General features: G+C 41.2%; 1 protein-coding gene and 1 pseudogene across 1 annotated transcript in view; one reads left to right on the plus strand and one right to left on the minus strand.

Moving 5' to 3' along the window:
* The window catches only part of PLBD1 (phospholipase B domain containing 1), an 86,492-nt gene that overhangs the window by 38,669 nt on the left and 23,152 nt on the right, over positions 1 to 24,671 (minus strand). The window lies entirely within an intron of this gene.
* On the plus strand, positions 6,058 to 7,239 carry LOC133043288 (dnaJ homolog subfamily A member 1-like; annotated as a pseudogene).

Raw genomic sequence — 24,671 nt, forward strand, 5'->3', positions numbered from 1 at the left:
TTATATTTTACTATATTTGTTTCATATTTTTAAAAAAGATATAAAACATAAGCTAGAGTTGAAGTGCTGACATTAATTGTCCTCCCTTCTCCCTAGAGGCAACTGCAATCTTAAATCAGTATTTATTATTCTCATACACATTTTAATACCATATATATATTTAAATATTTAATCATAGATAATGTAGAGCATTGCACCCAAGTACTGCATTTCAGAGTCTTCTGTTGACTATGAGGGTTACTCCATTTCTTCTAAGGGATTCTTGCCCATAGTAGTAGATATAATGGTCACCAGAATTAAATTCACCCATTCTAGTCCATGACCTAAAATGTCAATGTTCATTCTTGCCATCTCCTATTTGACCACTTCCAATTTGCCTTGATTCATGGACCTAACATTCCAGGTTCCTATGCAATATTGTTTTTTACAGCATTGTACTTTACTTTCATCACCAGTCACATCCACAACTGGGTGTTGTTTTTGGTTTGGCTCCATCTCTTCATTCTTTCTGGAATTATTTCTCCACTCTTCTCCAGTAGTATATTGGGCACCTTCCGACTTGGGGAGTTCATCTTTCAGTGTCATATCTTTTTGTTCTCAAGGCAAGAATACTGGAGTGGTTTGCCATTCACTTCTCCTTCTCCAGTGGACGTTTCGTCAGAACTCTCCAGCATGACCCGTCCATCTTGGGTGGCCCTACACGGCATGCTCATAGTTTCATTGAGTTAGACAAGGCTATGATCCATGTGATCAGTTTGGTTAGTTTTCTGTGACTGTGGTTTGCATTCTATCTGCCTCTGATGGATAAGGTTAAGAGGCTTATGGAAGCTTCCTGATGGGAGAGACTGACTGTGGGGTTCCAAAGAATAGCAAGGAGAGATAAAAAAGCCTTCCTAACTGATTAATGCAAAGAAACAGACAAAAACAAAAGAATGGGAAAGACTAGAGATCTTTTCAAGAAAATTAGAGATACCAAGGGAACATTTCATGCAAAGATGGGTTCAATAAAGGACAGAAACGGTATGGGCCTAACAGAAGCAGAAGATATTCAGAAGAGGTGGCAAGGATACACAGAAGAACTATACAAAAAAGATCTTCATGACCCAGATAACCACAATGGTGTGATCACTCACCTAGAGGCAGACATCCTGGAATGCGAAGTCAAGTAGGCCTTAGGAAGCATTACTATGAACAAAGCTAGTGGAGGTGATGGAATTCCAGTTGAGCTATTTTGAATCCTAAAAGATGATGCTGTCAAAGTTCTTCACTCAATATGCCAGAAAATTTGGAAAACTCATCAGTGGCCACAGGACTGGAAAAGGTCAGTTTTCATTCCAAACCCAAAGAAAGGCAATGACAAAGAATGCTCAAACTACCACACAATTGCACTCATCTCACATGCTAGTAAGGTAATGCTCAAAATTCTCCAGGCCAGGCTTCAACAGTACATGAACCGTGAACTTCCAGATGTTTAAGCTGTTTTCAGAAAAGGCAGAGGAACTAGTGCTCAAATTGCCAACGTCTGTTGGATCATCGAAAAAGCAAGAGAGTTCCAGAAAAACATTTACTTCTACTTTATTGACTACACAAAAGACTTTGACTGTGTGCATCACAACAAATTGTGGAAAATTCTTAGAGATGGGAATACCAGACCACCTTACCTGCCTCATGAGAAACCTGTATGCAGGTCAAGAAGCAACAGTTAGAACTGGACATGAAACAACAGACTGGTTCCAAATTGGGAAGGGAGTACATTAAGGCTGTATATTGTCACCCTGCTTATCTGACTTATATGCAGAGTACATCATGCGAAATGCTAGGCTGGATGAAGCACAAGCTGGAATCAAGATTTCAGGGAGAAATACCAATAACCTCAGCTATGCAGATGATACCACCCTTATGGCAGAAAGTGAAGAAGAATTAAAAGAGCCTCTTGGTGAAAGTGAAAGAGGAGAGTGAAAAAGCTGGCGTAAAACTCAACATTCAAAAAACTAAGATCATGGCATCCGGTCCCATCACTTCATGGCAAATAGATGGGGAAACAATGGAAACAGTGAAGGATTTTATTTTGGGGGGCTCCAAAATCACTGCAGATGGTGATTGCAGCCATGAAATTAAAAGATGCTTGCTCCTTAGAAGAAATGCTATGACAAACCTAGACATTATATTAAAAAGCAGAGACATTAGTTAGCTGACAAAGGTCCATCTAGTCAAAGCTATTGTTTTTCCAGTAGTCATGTATGGATGTAAGAGTTGAACCGTAAGGAAAACTGAATGCCAAAGAATTGATGCTTTTGAACTGTGGTGTTGGAGAAGACTCTTGAGAGTCCCTTGGACTGCAAGGAGATCAAACAAGTCAATTGTAATGGAAATCAGTCCTGAATATTCATTGGAAGAACTGATGCTGAAGCTGAAGCTCCAATACTTTGGCCACCTGATGCGAAGAACTGACTCACTGGAAAAGACCCTGATGCTGGGAAAGAATGAAGGCAGGAGGAGAAGGGGACAACAGAGGATGAGATGGCTGGATGGCACCCCAACTTGCTGGACATGAGTTTGAGCAAGCTCTGGGAGTTGGTGATGGACAGGGAAGCCTGGTGTACTGCAATTCATGGGGTTGCAAAGAGTTGGACATGGCTGAGCGACTGAACTAAACTGTATAGCAATATTTATCATGTTTCAGAACATATATAAATAAGTAAATAAGATCATACTATCTACCTAATTTGTTTGTTTCCACATATTTTTTAATTTTTTTGCATTTAGTGTCATAATATTTATTTAATACAAATCTATAGTATTAAATTACATTAATATAATTTATTCTGTATGTAGTCTAAATGACATGGTCAATTCTTTTTTTAAATGTTTTAGTTGGAGGATAATTGCTTTACAATATTGTGTTTGTTTCTGCCATATATCAGTATGAATCAGTGATAGGTATACACACATCCCCTCTCTCTTGAGCCTTCTTCACACCTCCCACCCCTCCATATGACATTTTAAAAGAATTATCTATGCTATTATCAGCATAAATTTATTCTTTTCATGTGCTGATGGTATTCCATGCTATGACTATGTAAAAATTCATTTATGCAGTCCTATGATAAACATTTAACTGGTTTTTAATTTTTCACTATTATAATACAACTTCAAACATTCTTGTAAATATCTCTTTTTACACATTTGTTTTTCTAGGATATATATATATACACACACACACATATATAAAAATGCTGGGGTGAATATTCTATATACCTAGAGTTATAGATATTGCCAAATTGTTCTCCACAGCGATTGTACCAAATTACATTCTTCTGAACTACATGTTAGATTTCTCTTTGCTCCATAGCCTCACCAACACTTGGCACAGTCACACTTTCAAATTTTCAACAATTTGATGTATTTGAAATGATATGTTGTTTTAATTTCCATTCCCCTCAGGATTATTGACTATTTGAGCTTCTTTAAAACTTATTTTAAAAATTAAATGTTCCTCACATGATATATAGTAAGCATTTCTGGTGAGCTATACTTGACATATAACATTGTGTAATGGTTTGATGGATTTATCTGTTACAGTATGATTGCCACCATAGTATTAGTTAACACCTCTATCATGGTACATAATTATAATTTCATTTTTTGTGATGAGAACAGTTAAGATCTAATCTCTTAGCAACTCTGAAATTTATAATACAGGATGGTTGACTACAACCACTATGTCGTGCCTTAGATCTCTAGGACTTATTTACCTACTGGTGGCAAGTTAGTGTCCTTGAACAACATCTCCTCAATTGAACATTTTCTAATTGATGAAAATAATCCTTTTACATCTATTGTGATTTTAATATACTTGCATTTATTTTTATAATCTGTCCTGTTTTCCAATAACCATCCCTTTCTTTGTCATTCTTTTATATTTTCCCCATTAGATAACATTTTATTATCCTTCTTTTAGCTTCCTGCTAATTTAAAAGCTATAAAATGTACAACTGACTCTTAAACAACATGTGTTTGTACTACAAGGGTCCACTTAGATGTGGATTAAAAAAAAAATACACTCTTTAAATATGGAGGGCCAATTATAAGTCTACATGAGGGTTTTTGATTGCATAGGGTTGGGGATGGGTGTACCAATGCCTCTAACCCCAGCATTGTTCAAGGGTCAGCTCTATGTCCATCCTGAGGGCAACCATCATTAAAAATTTTTTAAATATTCATAACTATGCATTTTATTATAAAATCTAAGAATTTTTTTGTTTGTTTGTTTTTGGCTGCACAAAGTGGCAGATGAGATCTTAGTTCCCTGACCAGGGAGCAACCCGTGCCCCCTGCAATGGAAGCACAGAGTCTACCACTGGATTGCCAGGGAATTCCCATATAAAATCTAAATGAATTTTATGTTTCTCTCCTCCTCCAAACATACACATCTTAGCAAGCTTTACCTACCCACTGACATCATCCATCATGTTATTGTTCAAAGATTTAGTTTTACCTTTTCAATTAAAAAAATTATTAATTTTTTTGAAGTTTTACAATTAAATCTTCTTTCTTTCCTGTGTTAACAATTGTTCCTTATATCCCAAATATTCCCTCCTGCTATTCTTGTCAGTGTGTGTCCTATAATATCAAAAGGTAAATAGAAGTCTGGGCATGGTGAAATATTTTATTTATCTAAAAATATCCTTGTTTTGCCCTTGCTCTTGGGTAATTGAAATGGTTTGAAAACTCTAGTTTTATTTTTCCTTAGTACTTTTAAAATATTGGACTTCCCTGATAGCTCAGTTGATAAAGAATCCGCCTGCAATGCAGGAGACCCCTGTTCAATTACTGGGTCGGGAAGATCCTCTGGAGAAGAGATTGGCTATCCACTCCAGTATTCTTGGGCTTCCCTTGTGGCTCAGTTGGTAAAGAATCTATCTGCAATTCAGGAGACCTGGGTTTGATCCCTGGGTTGGGAAGATTGCCTGGAGAAGGGAAAGGCTACCCACTCCAGTATTCTGGCTTGGAGAATTCCATGGACTGAATAGTCCATGGAGTCACAAAGACATATCTTCTGGCTCTATTGTTGCTAATGAGAAATATGCTATCAGTCAAGCTGAGATTCCTTGGTAATCACTGTTCTTCTTGCTGATAGTTTTTAAAATTATTCCCTTTAACCTCAGTTCTCTGTAGTTTCACCCTCTGGGTTGTAGCAATTTAATAGGCTGTGTCTTCTAACCAAGGACTCCTTTATTTGTTGTGTTTTTGCTGCACTACGTAACTTGTGGGATCTTAGGTCCCTGACCAGGGAATTGAACCTGGGCCCATGGCAGTGAAAGTGTCGAATCCTAACCACTGGACCGCCAGGGAACTCTGAAAGTGTTTTTCCCCCCCTTTTTTTTCTTTGTTTTGGCTGCACTGGGGGAGTTGCAGGATCTCAGTTCCCTGAGCAGGAACTGAACTTGGGCCATGGCAGTGAAAGCCTGGGATCTTAACCACGAGGCCATAGGGAATTCCCTTCGTGTCTTTTTCAATTTTGATCAATTCTCAACTACTACCCTGTTAACTCCTCCTTATTTGAAATTCCTCCACTTTCCCCCCCACCCCCCACCCCGGGGCTTCTGATAGACATATGTTGGAGTTTCTTAATCAAATCTCTCTATTTAATAACAGCTCTCTCGTTATTTTTACCCCTTTCTCTGGGCAGTGTACCATGTAAATCCCTCAATACCAGTGTTTGATTCAGAAATTATTTCTCTGACTTTATCTTGGCCAAGGTTTGCCCACTTATTGATATTTTAAAAATTAATTTCCCTAATTTTCATTTATGATATTTCAAACAAGTTCTTATAAAATATCTACTTGTCTTCTTATTCTTCCTTCTTGCTCCACTAATTCTTCAAGTTTTCCTTCATTTGTAACTTAGAGTACCTTAAGCATATTTAAAGCATTTGTTCCAAAGACAAGGGCCTAGTGAGAGGTGGAGGAGCTGTGGCTGCCCCAGCCGCGCACAGCAACGCACTCCTCCCCACTCCCCCACACTGGCGTCGGCCTGCTCATTGGCAGGTGAAAATGGTGAACAAGACCACTTACTATGAAGTCTTGGGGGTCAAACCCAATGCCACCCAAGAAGAATTGAAACAGGCTTACAGGAAACTGGCCTTGAAGTACCACCCTGATAAGACTCCAAATGAAGGTGAGAAATGTAAATGGATTTCTCAAGCTTATGAAGTGCTCTCTGATGCAAAGAAAAGAGAATCATAAGATAAAGGAGGATAACAGGCAATTAAAGAAGGTGGAGCAGGTGGTGGTTTTGGCTTCCCCATGGACATCTTTGATATGTTATTCAGAGGAGGAGGCAGGATACAGAGAGAGAGAGGTAAAAACATTGTGCATCAACTTATAGTAACCTTAGGAGAATTCATACAATGGTGCAACAAGAAAACTAGCTCTGCAAAACAATGTGATCTGTGACAAATGTGAAGGCCGAAGTGGTAAGAAAGGAGTGGCAGAATACTGTCCCAGTCCACTGGAATGCAAATAAGAATTCATCAAATAAGACCTAGAATGGTTCAGCAAATTCAGTCTGTCTGCATGGAGTGCCAGGGCCATGCGGAGCAGATCAGTCCTAAAGATAGATGTAAAAGCTGCAATGGAAGGAAGATAGTTCGAGAAAAGAAAATTCTAGAAGTTCATATTGACAAAGGCATGAAAGATGGCCAGAAGGTAACATTCCATGGTGAAGGAGACCGAGAACCAGGACTGGAACCAGGAGATATTATCATTGTTTTAGATCAGAAGGATCATGCTGTTTTCACTTGATGAGACGACCTTTTCATGTGTATGGCCATACAGTTGACTGAGGCATTGTGTGGCTTCCAGAAGCCAATGTCTACTCTTGACAACTGAATCATAGTCATCACTTCTCATCCAGGTCAGATTGTTAAGCATGGAGATATCAAGTGTGTGCTAAATGAAGGCATGCCAATTTATCATGGGCCATATGAAAAGGGTTGCCTAATCATTGAATTTAAGATAAACTTTCCTGAGAGTGGCTTTCTTGCTCCTGATAAACTCTCCTTCCTGGAAAAACTTCTGCCTGAGAGGAAGGAGGTAGAAGAGACTGATGAAATGGACCGGGTAGAATTAGTGGACTTTGATCCAAATCAGGAACGATGGCACCATTACAGTGGAGAAGCATATGAGGATGATGAATATCATCCTAGGGGTGGTGTTCAGTGTCAGACCTCTTAGTAGGGCCCATGAATAACACTCACTGCTGGTGTTTTATTTGCAGTAGTGATTGAGTGAGGGACTATAATCATAATATGCTCACTACTTGTTTTTAATATTCAACTATAGTAGTGTTTTAAAAGTTAAATGAAGAATAAACTTGAATATAAAAGCTCTGACTTTGCCCTGTATATATGATGACTTCAGGGTGCAAGATAAGTTTAATACTTGTAAAAACTACTTTAAAAAATTTCCCCTAGCATTTGTTAGGCCATACTTTGTAATTGATTTCAGCTATGTACATGGAATAGCTTAGATTGAAATGCCAGGTATATGTATTGACTTCAGTGTATGACCCTTAATTGTTAAGCTATGAAATTAAAATTGTATTTAGGGGGGAGGAGCCACGATGGCGGAGGAATAGGACGGGGAGACCACTTTCTCCCCTACAAATTCATCGAAAGAACAAATTGAACGCAGAGCAAACTTCACAAAACAACTTCTGATTGCTAGCTGAGGACATCAGGCGCCCAGAAAAGCAGCCCATTGTCTTCGAAAGGAGGTAGGACAAAATATAAAAGATAAAAAGAGAGACAAAAGAGCTAGGGACGGAGACACGTCCAGGGAAGGGAGTCTTAATAGAGGAAGTTTCCAAACACCAGGAAACCCTCGCACTGGCGGGCCTGGGGGAAGTTTTTGAATCTCGGAGGGCAACCTAACTGGGAGGAAAAATAAATAATACCCACAGATTACGTGCCTAAAAGCAACTCCCAGCAGAAAAGTACCCCAGACACCCGCATCCACCACAGCAAGTGGGGGCGGAACGGAGAGGAGCGGGCGGCATTGCTTAGGGTAAGGACCGAGCCTGAGTGCCCTGAGGGCAATAGGAGGGAGCTTTTGTGAGATAGCAACTTAAACTGTGGGACAGCAAAAGAGAGAGAGAAAATTAACCGGCCCGAACACACTGCCGGCCGTTCGCAGAACAAAGGGACTGAGCAAGTCCAGAGGAGCTAGCCGGCTGCGGACTGACCCAGCCCCGCCAGAGGCAGGGGGTAGGGGAAAGGGGTAGGATCGGCCCCAAGGACCGCATCCCCTACCACACTGCAAACAGGCCTCCAGTTTCTAACCAAAGACCTCCTGAGATTCTGGATGGTCGACATCCGCCGGGAGGGTGGCGGCGAGACACAGGGCCCACGCACCTGACCCGCGTGGGCGGGGACTGGGGCTGGGGACGCGGAGGGCAGAAGGCGCGCGCACCCGACTGGCGCCAGCGGAAACTGAGACTGGGACCGCGGAGGGGAGAAGGCGCGCCGCACCCGGGGAGAGTGCGCCCGTCAAGCTCCTGGCTGCCTGAGCTGCTTGAGCCGGGGAAGGCACGAAATGCAGGCGCAGCCGAGTCCGCGCTTTTGCGGAACACCCGAGGGCAGGAACCACGCGCAGTGCGGGGCACGCTCCATATAGAGCAGCCGGGAGCCTGAGCAGCGTAGACCGGGAAAGCAGCGCCCCCACCCCCCACCTCCCCGCACCGCGAGGGAACTAGCTACCTGAATAAGAGACCACCTCCGCCCGCCTGTATCAGGGCGGAAATGAGGCACTGAAGAGACCGGCAAACAGAAGCCAAATAAACAAAGGGAACCACTTCAGAAGGGACTGGTGCAACAGATTAAAATCACTGTAGATAACACCGACTACACAGGGAGGGGCCTGTAGAGATCGAGAAGTGTAAGCTGGAACGAGGAGCTATCTGAAACTGAACCTAACCCACACTGACTGCAACAGCTCCAGAGAAATTCCTAGATATATTTTTACCTTTTTTTTCTTTTCTTTTCTCATTTATTTTTTCTCTTTTATTTTCTTTTAAAATTCCCTATTACTCCCCCATTACTCCTTAACTTTCATTTTCATAGATTTTTATGATTTTTTTAATTAGGAAAAAAATTTTTTTCTTGTTTTTTTTTTTCTTTTCTTTCTTTTCTTTTTTCTTTTTCTCTTATATTCTTTTAAAGTTCTCTATTACTCCTCTACTACTCCTTAATTTTCATTTTCATTTCACTATAACCTTGCAAAAAAAAGAGAAGCCCTATTTTTAAACCAAACTTCATATATGTATATAAAATTTTTTGTTTTTGTTTTTAATATTGTATTTTTAAGAGTCTAACCTCTACTCTAGATTTTTAATCTTTGTTTTTCAGTACATGATATAAATTTTGGACATTTAAGAATCCAATATTCAGTTCCCATTTTTACTCAGGAGTGTGTTGATTACTCTCTCCCACTTTTGACTCTCCATTTTCTACCTCAGAACACCTCTATTTCCTCCTTTCCCCTTCTCTTCCCAATCCAATTCTGTGAATCTTTGTAGGTGTCTGGGCTATGGAGAACACTCTGGGAACAGACAACTGCGTAGATCTGTCTCTCTCCTCTTGAGTCCCCCTTTATCTTCTCCTGCTCATCTCTATCTCCCTCCTCCCTCTCCTCTTCTTCATGTAACTCTGTGAACCTCTCTGGGTGTCCCTCATGGGGGAGAATCTTGTCACCATTAACCTAGAAGTTTTATTTTTTATTTATTTATTTTTTTTTAACCTAGAAGTTTTATTATCAGTGCTGTATAGTTGGAGAAGTCTTGAGACTACTGGAAGAATAAAACTGAAATCCAGAGGCAGGAGACTTAAGCCCAAAACCTGAGAACACCAGAAAACTCCTGACTACACAGAACATTAAGTAATAAGAGACCGTCCAAAAGCCTCCATACCTACACTGAAACCAACCACCACCCAAGAGCCAGTAAGTTTCAGAGCAAGACATACCACGCAAATTCTCCAGCAACGCAGGAACATAGCCCTGAGTGTCAACATACAGGCTACCCAAAGTCACACCTAACACATAGACCCATCTCAAAACTCATTACTGGGCACTCCATTGCACTCCAGAGAGAAGAAATCTAGTTCCACGCACCAGAACACTGACGCAAGCTTCCCTAACCAGGAAACCTTGACAAGCCAATCATCCAACCCCACCCACTGGGTGAAACCTCCACAATAAAAAGGAACCACAGACCCCCAGAATATAGAAAGCCCACTCCAGACACAGCAATCTAAACAAGATGAAAAGGCAGAGAAATACCCAACAGGTAAAGGAACATGAAAAATGCCCACCAAGTCAAACAAAAGAGGAGGAGATAGGGAATCTACCTGAAAAAGAATTTAGAATAATGATAATAAAAATGATCCAAAATCTTGAAAACAAAATGGAGTTACACACAAATAGCCTGGAGACAAAGATTGAGACGATGTAAGAAACGTTTAATAAAGACCTAGAAGAAATAAAAAAGAGTCAATTAAAAATGAATAATGCAATAAATGAGATCAAAAACATTCTGGAGGGAACCAAGAGTAGAATAACGGAGACAGAAGATAGTATAAGTGAGGTAGAAGATAAAATGGTGTAAATAAATGAAGCAGAGAGGAAAAAAGAAAAAAGAATCAAAAGAAATGAGGACAACCTCAGGGACCTCTGGGACAATGTGAAACGCCCCAACATTCAAATCATAGGAGTCCCAGAAGAAGAAGACAAAAAGAAAGGCCATGAGAAAATACTCGAGGAGATAATAGCTGAAAACTTCCCTAAAATGGGGAAGGAAATAGCCACCCAAGTCCAAGAAACCCAGAGAGTCCCAAACAGGATAAACCCAAGGCAAAACACCCCAAGACACATATTAATCAAATTAACAAAGATCAAACACAAAGAACAAATATTAAAAGCAGCAAGGGAGAAACAACAAATAACACACAAAGGGATTCCCATAAGGATAACAGCTGATCTATCAATAGAAACCCTCCAGGCCAGAAGGGAATGGCAGGACATACTGAAAGTAATGAAAGAGAATAACCTACAACCTAGATTACTGTACCCAGCAAGGATCTCATTCAGATATGAAGGAGAATTCAAAAGCTTTACAGACAAGCAAAAGCTGAGAGAATTCAGCACCACCAAACCAGCTCTTCAACAAATGCTAAAGGATCTTCTCTAGACAGGAAACACAGAAAGGTTGTATAACCGTGAACCCAAAACAACAAAGTAAATGGCAACGGGACCATACCTATCAATAATTACCTTAAATGTAAATGGGTTGAATGCCCCAACCAAAAGACAAAGACAGGCTGAATGGATAAAAAAACAAGACCCCTATATATGCTGTCTACAAGAGACCCACCTCAAAACAAGAGACACATACAGACTAAAAGTGAAGGGCTGGAAAAAAATATTTCACGCAAATGGAGAACAAAAGAAAGCAGGAGTCGCAATACCCATATCAGATAAAATAGACTTTCAAATAAAGGATGTGAAACAAGACCAAGAAGGACAGTACATAATGATCAAAGGATCAATCCAAGAAGAAGATATAACAATTATAAATATATATGCACCCAACATAGGAGCACCACAATATGTAAGGCAAATGCTAACAAGTATGAAAGAGGAAATTAATAGTAACACAATAATAGTGGGAGACTTTAATACCCCACTCACAACTATGGATAGATCAACTAAACAGAAAATTAACAAGGAAACACAAACTTTAAATGACACAATGGACCAGCTAGACCTAATTGATTTCACCCCAAAACAATCAACTTCACCTTTTTCTCAAGTGCACACAGAACCTTCTCCAGAATAGATCACATCCTGGGCCATAAATCTAGTCTTGGTAAATTCAAAAAAATTGAAATCATTCCAGTCATCTTTTCTGACCACAGTGCAGTAAAATTAGATCTCAATTACAGGAAAAAAATTGTTAAAAATTCAAACATATGGAGGCTAAATAACACGCTTCTGAATAACCAACAAATCATAGAAGAAATCAAAAAAGAAATCAAAATATGCATAGAAATGAATGAAAATGAAAACACAACAACCCAAAACCTATGGAACACTGTAAAAGCAGTGCTAAGGGGAAGGTTCATAGCATTACAGGCTTACCTCAAGAAACAAGAAAAAAGTCAAATAAATAACCTAACTCTACACCTAAAGCAACTAGAGAAGGAAGAAATGAAGAACCCCAGGGTTAGCAGAAGGAAAGAAATCTTAAAAATTAGGGCAGAAATAAATGCAAAAGAAACTAAAGAGACCATAGCAAAAATCAACAAAGCTAAAAGCTGGTTTTTTGAAAAAACAAACAAAATTGACAAACCATTAGCAAGACTCATTAAGAAACAAAGAGAGAAGAACCAAATTAACAAAATTAGAAATGAAAATGGAGAGATCACAACAGACAACACTGAAATACAAAGGATAAGAGACTACTACCAGCAGCTCTATGCCAATAAAATGGACAACTTGGAAGAAATGGACAAATTCTTAGAAACGTATAACTTTCCAAAACTGAACCAGGAAGAAGTAGAAGATCTTAACAGACCCATCACAAGCAAGGAAATCAAAACTGAAATCAGAAATCTTCCAGCAAACAAAAGCCCAGGACCAGATGGCTTCACAGCTGAATTCTACCAAAAATTCAGAGAAGAGCTAACACCTATCTTACTCAAACTCTTCCAGAAAATTGCAGAAGAAGGTAAACTTCCAAACTCATTCTATGAGGCCACCATCACCCTAATCCCAAAACCAGACAAAGATGCCATAAAAAAAAGAAAACTACAGGCCAATATCACTGATGAACATAGATGCAAAAATCCTTAACAAAATTCTAGCAAACAGAATCCAACAACATATTAAAAAAATCATACATCATGACCAAGTGGGCTTTATCCCAGGAACGCAAGGATTCTTTAATATCCACAAATCAATCAATGTAATACACCACATTAACAAATTGAAAGATAAAAACCATATGATTATCTCAATAGATGCAGAAAAAGCCTTTGACAAAATTCAACACCCATTTATGATTAAAACTCTCCAGAAAGCAGGAATAGAAGGAACATACCTCAACATAATAAAAGCTATATATGACAAACCCACAGCAAGCATTACCTGCAATGGTGAAAAATTGAAAGCACTTCCCCTGAAATCAGGAACAAGATAAGGGTGCCCACTCTCACCACTACTATTCAACATAGTTTTGGAAGTTTTGGCCACAGCAATCAGAGTAGAAAAAGAAGTAAAAGGAATCCAGATAGGAAAAGAAGTGAAACTCTCACTGTTTGCAGATGACAATGATCCTCTACATAGAAAACCCTAAAGACTCTACCAGAAAATTACTAGAGCTAATCGACAAATATAGTAAAGTTGCAGGATATAAAATTAACACACAGAAATCCCTTGCACTCCTATACACTAACAATGAGAAAACAGAAAGAGAAATTAAGGAAACAATACCATTCACCACTGCAAGAAACAAAAGACCTATACATAGAAAACTATAAAACACTGATGAAAGAAATCAAAGAGGACACAAACAGATGGAGAAACATACCGTGTTCATGGATTGGAAGAATCAATATTGTCAAAATGGCTATACTACCCAAAGCAATCTATAGATTCAATGCAAATCCCTATCAAGCTACCAACGGTATTTTTCACAGAACTAGAACAAATAATTTCACAATTTGTATGGAAATACAAAAAACCTCGAATAGCCAAAGTAATCTTGAGAAAGAAGAATGGAACTGGAGGAATCAACCTGCCTGACTTCAGACTATACTACAAAGCCACAGTCATCAAGACAGTATGGCACAGTCATCAGACAGACTGGCACAAAGACAGAAATATAGATCAATGGAACAGAACAGAAAGCCCAGAGATAAATCTGGCACAAAGACAGAAATATAGATCAATGGAACAGAACAGAAAGCCCAGAGATAAATCCACGAACCTATGGACACCTTATCTTTGACAAAGGAGGCAAGGATATACAATGGAAAAAAGACAACCTCTTTAACAAGTGGTGCTGGGAAAACTGGTCAACCACTTGTAAAAGAATGAAACTAGAACACTTTCTAACACCATACACAAAAATAAACTCAAAATGGATTAAAGATCTAAATGTAAGAACAGAAACTATAAAACTCCTAGAGGAGAACATAGGCAAAACACTCTCCGACGTGAATCACAGCAGGATCCTCTATGACCCACCTCCAATATTGGAAATAAAAGCAAAAATAAACAAATGGGACCTAATGAAACTTAAAAGCTTTTGCACAACAAAGGAAACTATAAGCAAGGTGAAAAGAAAGCCCTCAGATTGGGAGAAAATAATAGCAAACGAAGCAACAGACAAAGGATTAATCTCAAAAATATACAAGCAACTCCTGCAGCTCAATTCCATAAAAATAAATGACCCAATCAAAAAATGGGCCAAAGAACTAAACAGACATTTCTCCAAAGAAGACATACAGATGGCTAACAAACACATGAAAAGATGCTCAACATCACTCATTATCAGAGAAATGCAAATCAAAACCACAATGAGGTACCATTACACGCCAGTCAGGATGGCTGCTATCCAAAAGTCTACAAGCAATAAATGCTGGAGAGGGTGTGGAGAAAAGGGAACCCCCTTACACTGTTGGTGGGAATGTAAACTAGTACAGCCGCTATGGAGAACAGTGTGGAGATTTCTTAAAAAACTGGAAATAGAACTGCCATATGACCCAGCAATCTCACTTCTGGGCATACACACCGAGGAAACCAGATCTGAAAGAGACACGTGCACCCCAATGTTCATCGCAGCACTGTTTATAATAGCCAGGATATGGAAGCAACCTAGATGCCCATCAGCAGACGAATGGATAAGGAAGCTGTGGTACATATACACCATGGAATATTACTCAGCCATTAAAAAGAATTCATTTGAACCAGTCCTAATGAGATGGATGAAGCTGGAGCCCATTATACAGAGTGAAGTAAGCCAGAAAGATAAAGAACATTATAGCATACTAACACATATATATGGAATTTAGAAAGATGGTAATAACCCTATATGCAAAACAGAAAAAGAGACACAGATGTACAGAACAGACTTTTGGACTCTGTGGGAGAAGATAAGGGTGGGATGTTTCAAGAGAACAGCATCGAAACATGTATATTATCTATGGTGAAACAGATCACCAGCCCAGGTTGGATGCATGAGACAAGTGCTCGGGCCTGGTGCACTGGGAAGACCCAGAGGGATCGGGTGGAGAGGGAGGTGGGAGCGGGGATCGGGATGGGGAATACATGTAAATCCATGGCTAATTCATGCCAATGTATGACAAAACCCACTACAATACTGTAAAGTAATTAGCCTCCAACTAATAAAAATAAATGGAAAAAAAAAAGAAAAAAAATTGTATTTAACTGGCAGTCAGACAAAGAACTTAATTTGTAGAGAAGTATTGGTCTGTATAGTTGCATTAAGTGGGATTCATTGTGATGCTTCTGTATTTATTCTGTTGCCTCAACTGTTACTTGAAGATGGCATGCTGTACAATTTAACTTAGCCTGTGGTATCAGTGATAGAAATGATACCTTTCTAAAGATGGGGTTTATCATAACATGCTGCTTCTTGAGGGCTTGCACCTGTAGAATTGCATTCTCTTCTGCTGTGTCGTCTTTTATTAATATATATAGCTATTGGTCCTTGTTACTTTTTTTTTCTCCCCCTTCTCCTTGGACAGTAAGCCTTAGAGTAGTGACTTCTGGAGCAGGGAAACTTAGAGGTTAGATAGGACCTTTACATGGAGAAGTAATTTGCATGTATGAGCTAGGAAGGTGTTTTTGTAGGTATGTTACAGGCTTACTTTAAACCATTGAACTTATGCTCCAGAGTAACTGTAATTTAATGTTGGTAGTATAGCAAATTATGATGAATAACTTTAATTGTATGTTTAAAGTCATATGTTCACAAGTTCAAATCTGGGTATCAGAATTTAAGCAATTCTTGAAATGTATGAATGTCTCTTTAATATACTGATTACAAAGCAAAAAAAAAAAAATTCTTCAAGTTTTTCCTTAAGCGTATTTACAGTGTTTGTTCCAAGGACAAGGGCCCTGCAGATCCATACTCCCCCTCTTTGTTTTCTGCTCCATTTCTGGTTCAAGGGTTGTTCAACCCTGTTTGGGGACCAGATATATTACCACAAAGCCCACTTTTTGCTGCACTTTTTGTCTGCCATTTGCTCTAAATTTAGAGCAACATAGGTCGAACTGTGAGCCCTGTGCACTCTCTGGACTGGAAGTTTACCCAAAGTCTGATTCTGGTTTTCATTTGATGCTTTTTCTGCTGTGCTGAGTCTCGTTCAATCCTTTGTGACCCCATGGACTGTTGTAGCCTGCCAGGCTTCTCTGTCTATGGAATTTTCCAGGCAAGAATATTGTAATGGGTTGCCATTTCCTACTCCAGGTAATCTTCCCGACCCAAGGATTGAACCTAAACCTCTTGAGTCCCCTGCATTATCTGGTGAGTTCCCTACCACTTGCGCCACATGGGAAGCCTGAGGCTTTTGTTGACCCAGAGTTCAGCACTGTAAGCAGGACATGACTCAGCTTTCAAAAATGGGAATTTGGCCCCCGGCACAGTGAAAATCTAGATATCCTTTATCTAATAGCTTCCAGCACTGAAACTGACAAGATGGAAATAGAGTTTTATTGCCCGCTAGGCAAAGAACATTAAAATCCTTTGAAATCTTTTATGGTCCTTGACTTCAAACAACTTCATGAGGCTGTTTCCTTCAAATTATTTGTAAGTTTTTTTTTTAACTTAAGAATTGCATTTAACTTTTATTTATATATCTCTTATGCTGCCATATTCCTCTATCAAGTTGATCCCTTTTCTATCACCTCTAAAATGGAGGGAGAGAACAGCAATAAAGCTAGACAGGTATGTGGGTGACAGGGAAGAGACCCTCTGCCCTGGCCTCATACTTCAGGGGAATGGAATACAGAAACTACAGGTATGCTGGGTGACTTGATTTAGTTGCTTAGAAGCAAGAGCCCTGAAGTTTCCCCTCCAAGCTTGCCTGGGGAAACTGAGATGGCTTCCTGGATTGTCTGGGTTCATGAGCTAAATGAAGCCAAACCTGCACCCACCTTGAGTTTTAGGGGACAGCCAAAGTTGCTCTTGTCTGGTCTAGGGTGAAATAAGAGGACATTGGGAGCTGATGAACCTCCTCAGGGCAGAGGACTAATATTTGGGGTGACCACCGCAGCCTCAATGGCATTGATTGTGCAACTGGAGACCAGGGAGACCTTGGAATCCTCATCTGATGTCAGGTGGGGAAACAGCCAAGCTAAAGACTCAATGAGATCCTTCCACTGCAGTAGATGCTCCAGAGAAGGACACAAGACAGACAATCACTACTTAAAACATCTCCCCTCCCTCAATGATGCCTGAGTATAACCAGTCCATTCTGAAGTTTTTGGGACAGGAGTGTAATATTCTGAATTTCTTGTGTGTGCATGCTCAGTCAAGTCTGATTCTTTGTGACCCTCTGTTCATGGGAATCTCCAGGCAAGAATACTGGAGTGCGTTGCCATGCCTTCCTCTCGGGGATCTTCCCAACCCAGGGTTAAACTCACGTCTCTTATGTCTCCTGCATTGGCAGGTGGGTTCTTTCCCACTAGGGCCACCTGGGAAGCCTATTTTGAACTGACTTAGTCTCAATGATAAATTATTTTGTTCTTATTCAAATAACTGTGGTCACATTTCTTGCCAAGAGGAGGAATGGGCTCTTAACATTAAAATGAGTTAAGTGAGAACGAAGTTCTATTTTTTTGGAAAAAAATAACTTGTGGACTATTGACCCACAATAGTCACTCAGGTAAAGAAACAAAAGTCATACTTTTTAGCTGAGGTCTCCACCACTGCATCTTGCCCAGCTCCATTCAGAGTTCCAGATCCTCTCTACTTTTCAGTCTGTTTCAATACAGGGCCATGTTTCTCAACTGGAGTGATTTTTCCATCCATTTGGCAATGTCTGGAGACATATTTCGTTGTCACAATAGGGGGAGGAGGGAAGGTGCAATTGGCATCTAGTGGGTAAATAGCAAGGACGTTGCTAAACATCCTACAGTGCACAACAATCCCTGATGTCAAAGTGCTGAGGCTGAAAAACCTTGAAACAGAGGAACATTCATCCTGACTTGGGGGTGGAGCTGCAGAGGTCCACATCACAGTAGATAGGACAGATGGAGACAGAGGAGGGTAATTAGGCTAGAATTATTAAAATTGCTTCTTCCTTTTTTGGGTGAGGGCTAAATTTTTTTGATTCTGACATTCAGAGCAGGCGAACAGAAACCTCTACCTTGAGATCAGAAGTGGAGGCTTCTCCTGATTCTGCCCCATCCAGGGGCCCTGAGGAACATAACCCACTCACAGCCCCCTCAGGAGGCTGAGGCCCTTCTCTGACCCTTGGCCCTGGGACTCTATTCTTTGTGTGTGCTATAGCAATACAGGACAGCAGATAAGAGCAGAGGCTTTGAATTCTGGGCTCAAAGCTCGACCCACTCCTTCTGGGCTCTTTGACCATATGAAAGACTCCCAACTTCTCCATGTGTCCGGATTCTCATCAGACAGAACCCACACCAGTCTCCAGGTCAAGGATGTATTAGATTTAGTTCCAGCTCCTATGGTATGTAAAGTCAGTAAGTTTCCTCCTAAGCTTGCGGAGACTTCACCCACCTTTCCATCTCTCACACACTCGTATGCACCAATCATGAAGACGTGTGTGTGCCCACTTTTCCCTGAATCTATCTGCGTTATGTTAATACCATATCACTTGACAGCCCACTCCAGCATTCTTGCCTGGACAATGCCATGGACGGAGAAGCCTGGTGGGCTGTAGTCCATGGGGTCGCCAAGAGTTGGACATGACCCAGCGAGTGTCACTTAGTGCTGGTCAGGAGCTCTCTCCTACACTTTCCTAGCTGTTTTTATTTCCCACTTCCTGGGTCTGAGACTGGATCAGGCTCCTTTAGTATTTCCCATTGTGATTAATCTATTTGTGTATGTGCTGTGTCCATGTGCATGGACTCCATAGCCAGGTAGCTTGTTTCCAAACCTGGCTTCTGCTTACTAGTTTTGTGACTTTCAGCTAGTTACTGAACTTTTCTGTGCCCAAGTTTTCTCATCAATGATATGGAGATAATAATAATATATATCTTATAGCACTGTTGTGGATGAAATAATTTAATGGGCTTCCCAGGTGGCTCAGTGGTAAAGAATCACTTGCCAATGCAGGAGACACAAGAGTTGTGGGTTCAGTCCCTGGGTTGGGAAGATCCCCTGGAGGAGGAAATGGCAACCCACTCCAGTATTCTTGCCTGAAGAATTCCGTGAACAGAGGAGCCTGGTGGGCTACGGCCCATGGGGTCGCAAAGAGTTGGACACAACTGAGCAACTAACACACCTCATACAAGTAATTTGACATATATAAAATGTTTTGAACAATGCTTGACATATTTTAAATTATATATATATACACATATGCTAGTCATTATCATCATCATCACCATTTTGTGGTTCATGTTAAGTTCCAAATAATTACTGGTTGATGTGTCATTTGATAATTTGAGGGTGGAACTGTGTCTTACTTATCTTTGCTGTGTCTACAGCCTTGACCAGAAGCCATAGTCAGTTTCTGATATCAGAAGGAGCAAGTTTGGGGGTATGGAGGAGATTCTTGAAGTATCTCTTGATGGTAAGACAAACACTGAAAAGCTTCCACTTTTTGACTGCTTTCTCTACTTTCTCTACTTGTGTCAAAATCTTGCTAGAATATCATTTCATCATAGTTTCAGCAACTGTTGTGTCAACACATTAACTTAAAAAGAGTGAGGAAAGTACTGAGGAACTCACTCCCCACTGTCTCTCCATTCCCAGAACCCAGCACAAGTGTTGGCTACATGGAATTCACTCACCCAAGCTGGGTAAACCCTGAAGAAGTCATTTCTGCAGCTGCTCCAGCAATGCACGAGATCAGCTGCTTTGCTAAAAACTAGAGCAGGCCAGGTCCCCACACCCTCATCACCATTCTTTCCAGAAAGGTCTCATGACTCATTTTATTAAAAATCAATCTATGGCTGTTTATCAGCTTTTACCTCATTAGTGAGCCATCAGAGACTCTTAATTTGAAACTCTTAGGGAGCCACCCCAGTAGAGTTTAAAAAAAAGGGGGGAGGGGGTGGAAATTCCATCTGGCCAAGGCTGCTAGACAGGGCATTACATGGAAATAGGTAGCTCACACTTCTGATTCATCTCTAATAAAACTGGAACAACAACAGGATTCAGTTCAACTTAACAAGCCTGTTAAGTAAGTGCTGGTGGCAGAAGTGCTGTGCTGGGCTTCTGGGGTATGCACAGATGAAAGAGGGGGACCCTGTCCTCAAAGCACTAAGAGATGGTGGAGGAGAAAGATGGGGCTTTGACCCAGTAGAAATGGAATCAGAAAGAGCTTCATCAAGGAGACAGCGTCTGAGACGGGTCTTGGAGGTTGAGCAGTATTTTGATCAGTAGAGATGTGAAGAGCAGCATCTGGCTCTTAGGAATCATAGCTTGAAGAATTGCTAGGAAGGGGATGTGCAAGAGGTGGAAGGAGCATCACGGCACAGCTCACGGGCGCATGTGAAACGCATGGTGCACCATGCAGGGAGGGGGTTCCTCGGGGGACGGGGGTGGGGCATCGAAAGAAGAGGGAGAATAGAACATGAAGAAGAGCAAACCAGTGAGAGAAACCCCGGAAAACAGGGAGTGCCTGCTCTAAGCTGGATGTGCCGCTGCTCCACACGAGATCACCCTGCAGAAGCAGCGCAGGTAGACAGCCGTGAGCTTCAGCATAAAGAACTGATACAAAGGGTTGGACCCAGGAGAGTGTTGCAAAAGTTCAGAGAAGCAGCAAATTGCTGAATGCTTCAAAGGCGATGATGGAGCATATGAGGATATGTCTTTGCGTTTTGATTTGGTTTCTTGAATATTTCATGTTTCAAATGATATTTTCCGAGGTCGTCAAACCAACATCCTTGTCTATCTCAAGATGTTCATCCCACGATCTCCGACCTTGCACACACCTCTGCCCCCAGGAGGTGCAGGAGGCTATAAGGAACACTTCATTTTAAAAGTGGAAGAAAGTGGCGGGCCTATACCTTCCACTGCTCCTGGCAGCTGCCTGAGCAGCTCTGTGAAATGAGAGGGAAACAAGCTAGCTCTTTCTTCTGGCCTCTGGCACAAACTCACCTTCTCTGCCCTGGCACCAAGGCTGTGTCTGGGTACGTGGGACTGTACTTTGCAAAATAGTCTCCAGCAATATATGTTGTAAGTGGATGAAATGATGCCTGGGTATGAAGATGCTACTGCTTCTCATTGTGTAGCTGAAAACAAAAGACTCTAGCCTGTGACTTGTTTCTCCACCATTGGTCCGTGGCTACAGTCCTTCCAGAGGGTTGATATTTTAAGCTACTTCTGCTTTGCTTCAGAGAATGCTCGATACTTTTGCTCAGAGGGAGCCCCACGGCCTCCCTGCTCAGCTGAGACAGTGCATGGGGCACTTACTGCTGCAGTCCTTCTTTGATGGGGCCTTGGGTCTAAGAGTCTCAATTCCAGGAATCCTTCCAGTCGCCACTCACCAACCACACCCCCCTGCCGCTCCCACCCTACTTCCCTGCCAGAGCTCGTGTCTCTGTGAGCCCCAGCTCTCTACTTCATTTGGCACTTTCTCCAAATTAAACTCTTGCACCACAGAATGTGTACTAAGCCTTCACCCCCTGGACCATATCAGAGAGGAAGCAGGTAACCACTTCCCTCTCCTCCCTCTTCCCCAACCCATTGCCAGGGGTCTGTTTGATGCTTGCTGGACCATATCCCATGGCTCCAAGCTGTGAGCAAGGCACAGAGCAGAGCCTTGGAATGTGTGCTGATTCAGAAATTCCCTTACTTACTGAACTTCTCAGTAATGTAGTCAGAATGACAGCCTCTGAAAGGAGTTTATGGGAAATGCCCTTCTAAAGATGGTTTTGGGGGACTTCCCTGGTGGTCCAGTGGTTAAGAATCTGCTTTCCAATGAAGGGAACACAGGTTCGATCCTTGGGTGGGGAACTAAGCCCGTGTGTCACAGTGAAGACCCACCATGGCCAAAACGTACATTGAAAAAAATAAATAAAAAGAGGGTTTTGGTTATAATTAAAAAAAAAAATAGTAGCATATATTTATTTATTTGGTCGCGCAGCTCATGGGCAATTTGTTCCGTAACCAGCAATTGACCCTGGGCCCTCGGCAGTGAGAGCACAGAGTCCTGACCGCAGGACAGCCAGGGATATCCCTCGGTGGTAATTCTTCCTCCTCCTCCTTCTCCTCTTCCCTGTTCTGTTCCATCCTTCCTTCCTTCCTTTCCTCTTTCCTTTTTGTCCTCTCCTTTCTCTCTCTTTTTCTTCTCCTTCAAACATACAAATATTGATCTCACTCTTCCACCTACCCTCTTCCACCCTTTATCAGGCAACTTCCTGCTCACCAGCATCTTCTCAGGCTCAGTGAGATACAACAAGATCCCGCGCAGGGCAGAGCTCCTCTCAGATTCCTGGTACCACCCACAGGGGAAGCCCGTCATGAGCAGCTGGGGAGTTTCCACAATCACAAATACTGATGGAGATGAACAGAGAGGCTGTCTTTCCAATTCAAGAAACCTCTGCTTGAAATAGAGAATGACCACCGTCAAATGGGCCTCTACCCAGAGCTTCCATGACATGGCTGCCATCTGCCTTTTTAAACCAGATGTCCCTGCTTGCGCGATTGGAGCCTCCACTCCTGGTCACTGTAAATGCAACTTATTCAGGCTCAGTGCCTTTCTTGAGGGCTCTCTTCTGTTACCTTCCACCTTGAATGATTTTGGCTAAGTCTAAGGTTCTCATCTATCAAGTGCTTGACCCACCTCTCACTGCTTCCACAAAGCCTCCGTTGGCTGCTCTGGTCCACTGGGGTGCCTTCCTCTCAGACTCCCATAGGATTAATGATTAAATCACTTTTCATCTGTTTTCTGCAGCAGAAATGCTGCCGAGAATTTCCCAACGTTTCCTCAAGGATCCTGTGATGAGTGAGCTTCCTAGGCTGGCCCCTCCCTCACTCCTGATCCCTGGTCCCCAGGCTGCTGCTACAGGATCCTAGGGAAGGCGGATTCAGAGTCTGAAATCAGGAGCTTCTCTGGGGGCTCAGTGGTAAAGAATCCATCTGCCAATGCAGACAGATTCCATCCATCTTCCATCCCTGATCCAGGAAGATTCCTCAAGCCGAGGGGCAACTAATTAAGCCCATGTGCCTCAACTACTAAGCCTGAGCCCTAGAGCCTGGGAGCCCCAGCTACTGAAGCCTGAGAGCCCTACAGCCTGTGCTCTGTAACAAGAGAAGCCACCACCAAGAGAAGCCTGCCCACCACAACTAGAGAGTAGCCCCTGCTCGCCGCAACTAGAGAAAAGCTTGCACAGCAACGAAGACCCAGCACAGCCAAAAATAAAAATTTTTTTAAAAAGAGAATGCAATGAGAATTTAGTGGATCCAGAAACAGATAAGGATTTGGAGGGAAAAAGAAAAAAGTCTGGATTGTTACATGCAGAATAACAGTTTTAAACATGTTTTTAAACATCGTATTCACTTTATAGTTTTCTACATCTCCAAATACAGAGTTCCCTACTAAGGGGACTTGTATAGCAAGGTAATAAAAATTTGGTAGAAAGATAAAAACAGGAATTTTTAGTTTAAGGTTAAAAAGAAAAAAGCAGCCAGAGCCCAGTAATTAGCCATTCAACATTTGATATAATTGCCAGCACTTAGAAACAGATTAAGACCAGCACTGTGTTTACTATGAGTAAGGCTGTAACAGGGGAAAATAAGGTTTGGTTAAACTTGCACTCAGCGATCTAGGTCACAGAGCATAAAAAGAAGAAAGCCAAGTTCTCAAGATATTTTATATCAAAGGAAGAATGAGGCTTGTTTAAATAATTTGCAACTTTCCTTTCTTCAAGGAAGAGTTCTCCAAAAAGGATGCATCATGATTGCATTATTATAACTACATTTTTGTTATTTTCATTAGACAAAGGAAGAACTCAAGAATCAAACAACTATAGAACATTCATGTTAAGACATCAAAATTTCAATTTTTGATTGAATCTTTGCCCACTTGAAAGTATCATTCTAGGACAGTTGAAAATAAATGCTCTTACATTTTATTTTTAATTAATTTTTAATTAACCCTCTCTGTTTTGTGCTTCTCAAAGAGCCACTTCATCTCCCTTTGCTTTCTCCCTGACAATGAATGACTAATGAGATGAAATGGCTTAGCTGTCTTTACAACAGTTTCATGAGAGGGAAATGTTTTAAATGTCACAACTGGGGGCTTTGCTCCTTCTAGGCAGGCATGACTATAGATACAAATGTAATTGTGATTTTTTTTTTTTTTTTTAACTTTAGGCCATACTGCACAGCACTTAGGATCTTAGTTCCCCAAGCAAGGATTGAACCCAGGCCCCTTGCTCAGCGT

The sequence above is a fragment of the Dama dama genome, chromosome 22, assembly GCF_033118175.1.
Source record: "Dama dama isolate Ldn47 chromosome 22, ASM3311817v1, whole genome shotgun sequence".
NCBI lineage: Eukaryota > Metazoa > Chordata > Mammalia > Artiodactyla > Cervidae > Dama > Dama dama.